General features: G+C 41.0%; 1 long non-coding RNA gene across 6 annotated transcripts in view; it reads right to left on the reverse strand.

Annotated features, from left to right (window-relative positions):
* Positions 1–12,902, reverse strand: part of LOC138745467 (uncharacterized) — a 100,999-nt gene that overhangs the window by 53,146 nt on the left and 34,951 nt on the right. Inside the window, exon 4 of one of the 6 annotated variants that reach the window (XR_011346289.1) lies at positions 11,450–11,662. The exons of the other annotated variants lie outside the window; for them this stretch is intronic. This is a non-coding gene — a long non-coding RNA (uncharacterized lncRNA). Of the gene's footprint in view, positions 1–11,449; positions 11,663–12,902 lie in introns of those variants that run through there. 6 annotated transcript variants of the gene reach the window in all.

A 12,902-nucleotide genomic window follows, 5' to 3' on the forward strand; every position in this document is an offset into this window, starting at 1 on the left:
CAGATTCACCACCCTCTGGGTAAAGAAATTCCTCCTCATCTCAGTCCTAAATGGTTTGCCTGTTATCCTCAAACCATGGCCCCGGGTTCTGGATTTTCCCATCATTGGAAACATCCCATCTGCATCCATTCTGTCGAGTCCTTCCAGAATATTAGGAAATCTATACAAATTAAATTATCAGTCATTAATGAAGAAATTACAAGATGACTTAGAACATTGGAAAGATTTACCACTAACATTGATAGGAAGGGTAATGCATTAAAATGAATATCTTCCCAAGGATACAATACCTATTTCAATCACTACCAATTCCCTTAACAGAGAAATTCTTCAATGAGCTAAAGAAAATAATAAGACATTCTTAAAGAAAGGGGGAAAACTGAGGATGGCACAAAAAAAGGGAGATTTGAGCTACCAGTCTTTAAGAATTATTATAGAGCAGCACAATTAAGATATCTATCAGATTTTTACCAAACAAGGGCAAAACCAGATTGGACCAGGATAGAGCTAGATAAAATAGGGGAGAAGGTACCAGAACATATACTTTATAAGTGGGATGAAAGACTGGTGCAATATAGAAGTTCACCAGTACTGGACAATCTGCTCAACATTTGGAAGAAGATTCACATAGAAAGAAAGAAAAAACAAACTATCAACTACCAAAGTTATTATTGAAGCAAAATCAACTAATCTTTTTCACAATATATAACCTTTCCTTTAGAAAATGGGAGAGAAAAGGGTTTAAAAGAACAGAAAATTGTTTTTTTTTCAGATATAATTTATTATCTTTTGAACAAATGAAGTATAAATATGGAATAACTCATGGTACAATGTTTGCATACCACCAACTGAAAACATACTTAAAGAACAAACTGGGAAGCAGGCTGAGGTTTCCAGAAGGAAGCAGCTTTGAATATGTGATTACAGACATGATGATAATTAAAAGACATAACAAACATGTACATCAAGCTGCAAGAGAATGAGAATGATGAAATAAGCTGCAAACCCAAACAAAAATAGAAGCAAGATCTAAACTTGAAGATAAAAAATGAAATATGTGAAAAGTAATGCTCCGGAATTATGAGGAATACATTAAACACGAGGTTACGCATGATACAATATAATTGGTTACACAGGCCAAAAAGTTATACACCCCAAAAGTTAAATGGGAAATGGGACCCAACAGTACCAGATTGATGTTTTCGCTGTAGGAAGGAAACAGGAACAACAGTACATGCAATTTGGGCATGTGAGAAAGTGGAAAAGTTTTGGGAAGATCTAAATCAGGTATTAAATAAAATCACAAAAAGCAACATACCAAAAAATCCAGAGATCTTTCTTCTAAGGAATATAAGAAGTAAAGAATTAGGCCTCAAACTGGATGAAGCACAAAAATGATTTACTATGATAGGCTTAGCTGCAGCAAAAATATGTATAATCTCAACCTGAAAATCAGAAGAGAGCCTGAGAGTACAGCAATGGTACATAGAAATGAATAAATGTATTCCATTGAAAAAAAAACATAATTTCAAATTTAAGTCACATTATTCCCAAATTTGGGAATGTACATGGAAAACAACATGGAACTCCACCCCTAAAATGATAGAATGAGAATAAGACTAAATGAACTGAACCAGTGTTCAATAGTAGGCGACACAATTTTCTTGTTTATTTTCATTGTGTGATGACATTGTTTAATGGGTTTATTGTATTGTATACGTTGAACGTTTAATGGGTTGGGAGGGTGGGAAGGAGGGAAGGAAGGGAGGGAAATCTGTGTATTTTGGTTAATATGTTTCATAGTGTGAATTTTTAAAAATCAAATAAAACTGCACCAGCAGGACGCAAAGAACCCGAAAATGGCAGAATCAGAGACGACCGACCAGTGAAACGTTCGATCTGGATATAATTGAACAAAATCTTTTATGCAATTTGTTCGTAATTTATTTCTGACATTAATTTTACTTGTAACAGACGCGATATTTTCTTTAGCTTCTGATTTCTATCCCTTGTGCAACCTCAAGTACGAGAATAAAAGAATCCCACTAAAGCAGATGGCAAATGAAGACTACGTGGACATATTTAATACACTTCTCACAGCGATCGGCATCTCTGGCAATTATTTCACGCAACAGGGTAATTCTGAAAATGCCGAGACCAGGATATCTTTTCATCTGATGGACACTGCGAGAGCGACTGATTTCATTATTATAATAATTATTATTATAAGCGCCTGCGCACTTCATTTTTCGCGAGCATGTAGAATTGTTTTGCCAATATGTAGAATTGTCTCATTAGATAGTAGTTGGAGCTGCAGGCGGCGTCGATACATGTCCTGATTTACCAGCACCGTGTAACGATCACATATTTGGAGGCAGTTCAAGGAATTCGAAGGGCATTCCCAAATACCTATTTGAAATTTGACGCAACCTTCGAGAGTTTTGGAATTGCATCAAGTCAGCGCATACCGTCCATATTCGCATCACCCTCCAAGACTTTTCCACATCTTTGCAGAATTATTTCGTTGCTGGTAACGAAAACAGATAATTCGGCACCACATGACAGTTACCGAAAGCACGCTTCGAGTTTCTTTCTTTTCACGCATTGTTGAAGCCAATCTCAGTATCTCTCTATTGAGGGTTCATTTACGCGGCAATGTGCTTATGATACCTCACAGACTTTCATTAACATGGCGTCAAGATATGCTCTTTATTCAAGACCATTACTGAAATCTCAATGGTTTGTATTCTTGATTGGGAAGTCAAGAGTTAAACGGGCCGACCCGTCACGTCTGACACAATTACCGGTGTGCTACCGTCCCTCTCAATGAACTGTATGCCAGCACACTGCTGATGAATCCATAATGATTTCATTATCCTGCAATTTAGTACATTAAATAATTGTAGAAGAACAGTGGAGGAGTTGTGAATTAATTAATGTATTAATATTTATTTAATCCATAAATTTGAATGCTGAATCCGTGTTTGCTTCGATGATTATCACAATCTTACTATAATTTGTTTCCTCAGTTAACCTGGTGGCCATCGTCATTTTCATCCGAGGAAACTGTTGTCTCGCTACCTAATGGTGATGATTCTCGAGATTCTGCTCTATCACTTGGTCAGAAACTAGCGATAAGTTTGGGAAACAAATGAATCAATTTGGTTGAACATAGCCATCTTCTTGAAGAAAGTTCTGTTCTGCCTTGTGCACTATGCCTTGTGCCACGTCCCTGGCCCGTGTGGGTCATAGTCGTTTTCACTTTCGATCGCTCTGTAGCTATTTGATGGAGGAAGATCAAAGCAAAATATTGCACTCCAAAAAATGCGTGTGTTATTATTTGCAGAATATCTATCGCATTCTGGTGAAAGAACATTGCTTTTTATTTCATGTATTAGTCTTTATCAGAAGGTGATGAGATGTGTCGACGGAGACGCGTTCTTCCATTTTTAAAATACTTTGAGTGATTTTACTGAGTTAACTGCCTATTGAATCCGCTGCTTCCTTACTTCCTCGTTTTAACCCTCAATGCTCTAACCGTCAGACAGATACGAGCAGCGAGCAGTGTCCCCAGGAATCTCAGGGGTCAGCGAGATGCCGAGAAACAACCCGGAGATGGAGAGCCGGAGTCAATCCATCATTCTTCTCTTCAAACTGTCAGCGAGTTTTCCTATCTGCTCTGCGACAACGACCATGGTCTTAATTCTCATGCGCGGCCTTCGCACGGACCTGGAGACGTCCATATTTTGCAAAGATGGCCGGTTCTCTGATTCAGCTTTTCAGCTGATGCACCAACACCTTTATTTATGGAGTGATCCAGAGAAAATTCAGAGAGCTCCCGTTAAAATGCTTGTTGAAAAGTTCAGGCAGCGTGAACCGCATGGATGAATGTGTTAAATAATTTTAGCTTTTTACCCTGAATACGATACCAGTTCAGAATCACGGAAGGAATACTGTCAGGCAACATTATTAGATTTATACATATATTAGAAGCAATTTTGTTCTATGTCTCTTATAGCTATGTTCCTGATTTACTAATCAGCGATTAGCTGCGTTACTCTGCATGTGGCAACGGGTGGATGGTGGTTACTGAGCTGGAGAATGTTTGGATTGTATTTGGAGATATATAAGGTAGCAGAGGTGTTCGACTATTTGAGTGAACACGATGACAACTTCTAATTAATAAACGTCTAGGGACCTATCCTTGTCGTGTATGTTATTTCCTTGATAAGATCACAACTTATTTCGAAACACAATACATTAGATGTAACTGCAGTGCAGTAGGAATGTCATATTGTCAGATTTTTGTTGGTCTTTCATGGAGTGAAGGTCTTCGGCACCAACTGTGTTCCTCATCTAATAACTTTGCGTTGAACACGGGAGACTTTAATCTAGTCATTTTACAATATTTTCCTGTTTTCATATTAATAAGCTGAACATAATTTATAGATACTGGTGATAAAACTTATATCCACGTTCCACATTCAACATCATTTATCACGCGTGTCTACCCTTACTGATTAGTACACTTCAATTGGAATGTGACGTTCTGAGTTAAAACATGTGGCTGTTGTCACATTTGTGGCCCGAAATGTGAAGTTAATAAAACATTAAACACAAGTTTATCAGGTAAACTTCTTAGTGTCTTTTTATTCTCCGGTTTCCTTTGTTCTCCTGCTTATGTTCTTATCTCTCTCATACTACGTGACTTCCGGTATATCTCATACATATTCATTATCATGACATCCCTCCTTTAATCAGAAATAAACTTTACCTTCATTTACCAATATCCCTCGGAAACATACAAACATCGTAACTAATGGTAATACTATAACTCAACTACATAAAATTTACTTCCTACAGCACTCATACATGTACTTTATGATATAAGATTAAATACTGTCCCAAAGTTCTTATCAAAACTATGGCACAAAGTCTTCATATCATTTGGGCACTTTCCAGTTTCGTTTCGGCCTGCCTGCGATATTGTAGTCGCTTCTCGGTTGTTCACTCTCAGCGTCGGAAATACTGCTCGCCACGGCTTCGGGTGTTTCTGGCGCTCTAGTCACTTCATCAGGAGTGCTGGTAACTGCCTCTGGAACATCATCAGGTCTCTCAGTTTCAGCATCTCATATTGGCCTTTCAACCTCTTCGCTCGATGTATCTCTGGACTGGTACCTTTTTACACCTGATACATTTCTCTTATACAGGACTCCAGTCGGAGACTTGACTGTCACCATACTGCCACTTCTGGATACGACAGTATAGGGTTGATGGTAATAAGGTGTATCTAGCTTACCACCAGTTTCATGCCTCACTAGAACATTATCTCCTAGCATGATGTCTGAGTACTTGGCTCCACGTTTCGAATCTCTGTACAGCTTTGCTGCACCTTTCTTTTTAGCATCGTGGTCCCTCATCTCCTGGTCGTCTCGGATTTCCTTTATTTCTGGCATTTTTGTGCGGATTTTTCTCCCAAAAAATGCTTCTGCAGGACTTTTTCCAGTGGTTGCCTGAGGCGTTGCTCGATAGACAGCCACATAAGATAGCAATGCTTCTCGCCAATTTTGTCCTTCAGTGTGTGCAATCCTCAATCGTTTTTCAATGGACTGATTTTGTCTCTCTACTTCTCCATTGGCTTGCAGCCATTTCGGAGTTACTTTGTGATGGTGGATACCTGTGGTCCTCATGTATTCTGCAAATGTCTCTGAAATGAATTGTGGACCATTGTCAGAGTATAATGTAACAGGTAATCCATATCTTGCGAATATCTCTGCTAACACTTGTATTGTTTTTTCAGTGGTTATGGACTTCAACACCACGTACTCATAGTATCTGCTGTAGTAATCTATCACTACCATAATTGATTCACCCGTCGGTAAAGGTCCAAGAAAATCAACATGGTCCTGTCGGAAGTTGCGTACTCCGGATCGGTTCTGGCGGATTATTCCTACTTGTGATTTGACATCCGTGACAAGTTTTAACAAATTTCTCTGCGTCTTTATCACAACCTGGCCACCATATCTTGGTTCTGAGGTTTTGCTTGGTACTAACAATGCCTAGGTGTCCTTCATGCGCTAAGGATACGATCTTCGGTCTCAATCTTTGCAGAATCACCAATCTGCAACCTCTTAATACACACTGTCCAATGCAACAAAGTTCGTCTCTAATGGGAATGTAAGCCTTGTGAGTACACTTGTCCCATTGTCCACTCTGTATGCATTCTCTTACTTCCATGAGTTCTGGATCACATTCGGATTCTCTCTCGACTTCCTTCATAGTCACAGCTTTCGGTGTCGCCTGAATAGCTACGAAGCGTACAAAGCTCTCTGTTTCTGTTCCCAATTCTGATTTGGATTTTGGACCACCATCCTTCACCAATCTGGACAGCGAATCAGCAATGTTTGCCTTCCCTGCAATGTGGATTACTTTATATTTGTAGGGTTGTAGTCTGAGTACCCATCTCTCTATTCTGGCACATGGTTTGGATCTAGGTGCATAGATCACCTTTAAATTCAATGCCATATAAATATGCATGGAACCTCTCACAGGCCCATACAAGTCCGAGTGCTTCTTTCTCTGTCTGAGAGTATCTTCTTTCCACATCTGATAACGATCTGCTGGCATAGGCAATGATTCTCGGTCCTCCATCATGCATCTGGACCAACACGGCTCCTAAACCAACCGGGCTGGCATCCGTTATGACTTTGGTTGATGCCGCCAGATCGTAATATCCAAGAGTTTTTGCATCTGTCAGGCTTTGCTTCAGTGCTGTGAACGCTTTCTTCTGCTCAGATCCAAAATGAAATGGTATTCCTTTCCTGGTTAGTTTCCTTAGTGGTTCTGCCACTGTAGCGAAATTAGGAATGAACTTTGCACAAAAATTAACCAATCCCAGGAAACTCCTCACCTCTGTTGCGTTCTGAGGTGCACGTGCCTCTGCAATAGCTTTCACCTTGGCCTCTGCAGGGTTTAGTCCTTTCCGTGTAAGTCTGTGTCCCATGAAGTCCATTTCTGACACACCGAACTGGCACTTGTTTCCATTCACGGTAAGGCCTGCCTCCTGTAGTCTAGATAGTACACGCCTCAACCGTTTGTCATGCTCTTCCTTCATTGGTGCGTGGACTATGATGTCGTCAGAAATGTTGGCAACTCCAGGAATGCCTTGAATCACTCGATGGATTTCATACTGGTAGATCTCCGAAGCTGCATTAATTCCAAATGATAGTCTCTTGTAACGATACAATCCACAGTAAGTCACAAATGTTGTCACATCTCGGGAACCTGGATCCAGCTCTAATTGATGATAGCCCCATTTCAGATCAATTTTTGAGAATTCCTTGCTGGTAGTTAGTTCTTGAAGTATTTCCTCCACTGTTGGTATAGGGTGTCGTTCTCTAATTATAGCTTCATTGGCCATTCTCATGTCAACACATAGTCTTATGTCACCCTTTGGTTTGGGCACAATCACTACTGGGCTGACCCATTGTGTCGAATGTTCCACAGGTTCAATAATGTCTTGTTCCATCAATTCTTTAATTTTGGCTTCGACTTTCCCACGAAGTCCAAACGGAGTTCGGCGCATTGGTTGTGCCTTGGGTTTGACTGTTTCATCTACCGCTAGCTTCAATTGTCGACCTTTCAGCTTTCCTACTCCTTGGAAGACTGCGGGGAATTCTTGCTTCATATCCTCGTATGACTGAATTGAATTGACACAAGCTCCAATATGAAGTATTGCCAGGTCTTGCGCTGTGCTTCTACTCAACAATGGTTCTCCCCTCTCTTCTATGACCATAAACTCTGCTTCGGTGTACTTATCTCCAGCTTCAACAGTTGCAGTAAAACATCCAATGGTCTGCAATGGCTTGGTTGCTGTGTATGGATACAGTTTCTTGGAACACTTCTTTGAGGTACAGATGATCTTTTTCCTTTTCAACTTCTCCCATAAATGTCGATCAATCACATTACTGTCACTGTCTGAGTCTACAATGACCTGAACTGTCACTCCACCAATGATCACTGGGACCTTCTCATGATGTACTTCATTCAACGTAAATTGGTAACAACTCTGTTCCTCCTGGGTATCATCATTGTCACTGACTATCTGGCGAATGGTATCTTTCTTTCCAGGATACTTTCCTTTCCCCCAGGCTTTGCCTTTGGAAGTTGTACTCTTCCTCTTCTGGTCTGCATTGGACTTGCTTTTGCACTTCTTTGCAAAGTGGTCCTTACCTCCACACTTTCTGCAAACTTTGCCTTTGGCCGGGCAATAAGGGTCTTTTCCAAAGTGACCTCGGTTTCCATATCTATAACACTCCACGTCCTGTGTCAACATATATCTTGGCTGATTATGGCGATGTGAGAGCCTCTTAATTTGCTGGCTTGAGTTGCCTTTCAGGGTCATGATATGAAATTGCCCTTCAACAGCCTCTAATGCAGCAGCAATGGTTAAAGCATCAGTGAGTTCCAACTCACTCACTCTTTCCAGTAGACGTCTTCTGAGCTTATCTGATCTGCAGTGCTGTACGACTTGATCCAATAATTGGTTGTCCAAATCAGCTGGCATGTAATTGCATCCAACAGCTAGCTGGCGTAGTCTCGTCACGTACTGAGCAATTGTCTGGCCATCTTCTTGTCTCGTTCTCCGAAACAAATGGCGTTGAAATGTAGCATTCGGTGTCTCTACATAGTGTGCATTTAATGCATCTACCGCTTTCCGGTACTCATCCTTTCCTCCAGTATTCAAAAGTGTATTAAATGTTTCCCGAACTGCGGGACCTGCAGTGAAAAGAAGTAACGCCCTTCTCTGCACTTTTTGTTCAACTGTACCGGTATGTAGAAATAGGCCACGACTGTCGGCGTAGGATTCAAATTCTTCCAGCCATGCCTTCCACTTCACACTTGCATCACCAGTTGGGTCAAAATGAGCAATTCCACTATGTGTTAGAAAGTCACTGTCTGCCCCAGCCATGAGGAAATATTCCAGCCCCAAAAGTACTGAGACACAGAGAAAATTCTTATCACATTGAAGTTGTCTGTAAACCTCTGTAATCTTGTTTAGTCTTTAATTTTCTTCAAGCTTCTTTCATCCTCGTCGCCAATGTCACATTTGTGGCCCGAAATGTGAAGTTAATAAAACATTAAACACAAGTTTATCAGGTAAACTTCTTAGTGTCTTTTTATTCTCCGTTTTCCTTTGTTCTCCTGCTTGCGTTCATATCTCTCTCATACCACGTGACTTCCGGTATATCTCATACATATTCATTATCATGACAGCTGTGAACTTTATAGATGCTCCTCATACTCACACATACACAGGTCAAATCATCTTACAAATTTCTGTACCTCAATCGGAAATGTTATAACTTGATTATCATTTATCGCAACATATATTGTAAAATGCATCAGCATTCTGTTAAATCACCTCTGTACCCAGCTGTATCACGACGTCCAAACCCGAATATTCATGCCCAGATAAATTAACGCCAGTGTATTTTGAATCATCCTGCATAACAGAAGCCCTTTTGGTTGTTGTTCACATACAGTAAAATGATAAGGAGTCACGGTAAAGCACTATTAAATATGACAGTTTTCTACAAGTAGATCAGAAATACCGTACAAAATTTTAGCTGTTTATTGTATGGTAGATTACTGCTGTTTCTCACATATTTCTAACAGAATTTTTGTATTTCCTGCTCTTAAATATAATTTAACTAAAAACTTCAAATCTCTTTACAGTCTGTAAACATTCGGAGCCTCTCTCTATGGCTGAAATGTTGATACAATAGTAGCCTTTTCGTTGTTCAAATCGCAGCACCGTCCACCATGAATCTCAGAAGTGAAATTAACAATCTCTGCAATTTATTGAGGGAGATGTATTCGGTTTCCCTTCTCTAAACCATATTTCTGTCCATTTTTCCAGCTCAACACACTTCTGTTCTGTATTCAAAGCCGTGGTATGGCAGCGCAAGGGACGTGAGGCCTGGAAGTGGCGTAGAATTGAAATGCTATGGCCACTAGTTGATCCTTGCCACTACTACGAACAGAGCAAAGGTTCTCAGCAAAACACTATCACATTTTTCCCACTGTAGAAGAGGCAACATCAGCAGGACTGGGTACAGTGTATGGCACCAGAAATATACAGGTAAATGGTTACTACACTTGGAAAGTCTCTTTATGATTATAGAATTGTAGTAAGGGGATATATTTTCACGATGTATCTCTTCCTGCGGTCACGTGGAACCAACGTGAATCAAGGGTCGATTAGTGGGAGGTATGAGCCACGGAATGTGTCATAGATTGAGATAAACATGACTGCAAAGAAGGGAAGAGAGCAAATGTGTTTTTTGGTTGGATAATGATTTAGCTAACGGAAAGTAAGTTGGATATCATGCTGATATAACCATACTCCTGTTCGGCTCCGAATCATGGGTCCTTTACCGGCATCACCTACTGCTCCTAGAACGCTTCCACCAGCGTTGTCTCCGCTCCATCCTCAACATTCATTGGAGTGACTTCATCCCTAACATCGAAGTACTCGCGATGGCAGAGGCCGACAGCATCGAGTCCATGCTGCTGAAGATCCAGCTGCGCTGGGTGGGTCACGTCTCCAGAATGGAGGACCATCGCCTTCCCAAGATCGTGTAATATGGCGAGCTCTCCACTGGCCACCATGACAGAGGTACACCAAAGAAGAGGTACAAGGACTGCCTAAAGAAATCTCTTGGTGCCTGCCACATTGACCACTGCCAGTGGGCTGATATCGCCTCAAACCGTACATCTTGGCGCCTCACAGTTCGGCGGGCAGCAACCTCCTTTGAAGAAGACTGCAGAGCCCACCTCACTGACAAAAGACAAAGGAGGAAAAACCCAACACCCAACCGGAACCAACCAATTTTCCCCTGCAACCGCTGCAACCATGTCTGCCTGTCCTGCATCGGACTTGTCAGCCACAAACGAACCTGCAACTGATGTGGACATTTACCCCCTCCATAAATCTTCGTCCGCGAAGCCAAGCCAAAGAATAGAATATTATAGTAATGGATGCCGCGTTAGAGCGCGGATTGGAATGCCCAGTTATAACATTTAGTACATTGGTAAAACTTGGTTGCAGGAGGGGAACGATTGGTAGCTTAATATTTTCTGTATTCCATTGTTTCTTGCATTATTAAAGGGGGAGAAAAAAGTGAACGAATCAGATTTTTTTCCGGTAAAACATCACAGCTCTACACAGACACGATAGACAATTTCTGTCATGTGGATGAAGCTGAAGAATGTAAATGTATGACTACATATATGGGGTTTTAAAATACATCGTACAATAGTTAGAAAGAATTGCAGGAACAATGTCAGCACTCAACTACAGTGAACTTAAGTTAGTGACAGCATGAGATTTTAACTTTCCAGATCTCGACCTGTAAACGGGACGGGTGTCCTGTAGTTCGTACAATATTTTCATGACAGTGGACTAAATCAAGATACAAAGTTTTTTTGACAAGAGAATGATTGCTGGACACGCAATGACCTCCTAAAATTATTAATGTCACCTGAAGAGTATTCTGGGTACTGTGACCATAATGCCATTTGTTGTGGAGAAGGATTGGTCTTGTCGTTGGGTTGAGATTATGAACTGGAGAAATGCCAATTTTCAGGAAATGAGCACCTATGTAGAAAGAGGTGAGGGAGGATTGATGTCAGATACCAAATAAGGACAAATAATTTCCCAACGACTGACAGATTAATTGTATATAAAAATGGTGAAAACATTATGATTCTATTCATTTCCCGTCCACCTTTCTTCAAACGTATCAAATTCTGGGCCCTTAAATCAGAGAAATGGGCAGTTTCTAATCTCCTATTTGGTGATTCTGAAAAATAAATATTTCAGATTAAGAGGCCATGCTCTTATTACTATTTACGTTAGCTTCAGCAACTGTTATCAAATATCGAAATAACCCTAGAGCTTGAAGCATTCCCTGGAAAATCTCAGTGAACCGTCCTATAAAAACTAAATATTTTTGTGGTTATGTGAGCAGATCAATTATAAGAATCTGTGAATGCATTAAAATTGCAAATGAAGAATCTGTAAAGAAAATAATCAACTGACAATACCTGTGTTAAAGGGGGAAAAAAGTAACTGCTAACATTTTTCTGATTTATGGTCCTAAAACTGGTCATATTTATTTCTAAAATCATAAGCGTAATTGATCAACTGTACGCTTCCACCAGCGTTGTCTCCGCTCCATCCTCAACATCCATTGGAGCGCTCACACCCCTAACGTCGAGGTACTCGAGATGGCAGAGGTCGACAGCATCGAGTCCACGCTGCTGAAGATCCAGCTGCGCTGGATGGGTCACGTCTCCAGAATGGAGGACCATCGCCTTCCCAAGATCGTATTATATGGCGAGCTCTCCACTGGCCACCGTGACAGAGGTGCACCAAAGAAAAGGTACAAGGACTGCCTAAAGAAATCTCTTGGTGCCTGCCTCATTGACCACCGCCAGTGGGCTGATAACGCCTCAAACCGTGCATCTTGGCGCCTCACAGTTTGGCGGGCAGCAGCCTCCTTTGAAGAAGACCGCAGAGCCCACCTCACTGACAAAAGGCAAAGGAGGAAAAACCCAACACCCAACCCCAACCAACCAATTTTCCCTTGCAACCGCTGCAATCGTGTCTGCCTGTCCCACATCGGACTGGTCAGCCACAAACGAGCCTGCAGCTGACGTGGACTTTTTACCCCCTCCATAAATCTTCGTCCGCGAAGCCAAGCCAAAGAAGATTACATGCATATGTATGGATATGCATAAATGCAGGGTTTTCCTCAACCTTGGTTAATTTTTTTTTTCAATGACATCAAACTCTGCCCTTTCATATGGGCTGTAAAAATGGGTAATGTATAATA

Source organism: Narcine bancroftii, chromosome 11 (assembly GCF_036971445.1).
Source record: "Narcine bancroftii isolate sNarBan1 chromosome 11, sNarBan1.hap1, whole genome shotgun sequence".
Classification (NCBI taxonomy): Eukaryota; Metazoa; Chordata; class Chondrichthyes; order Torpediniformes; family Narcinidae; genus Narcine; species Narcine bancroftii.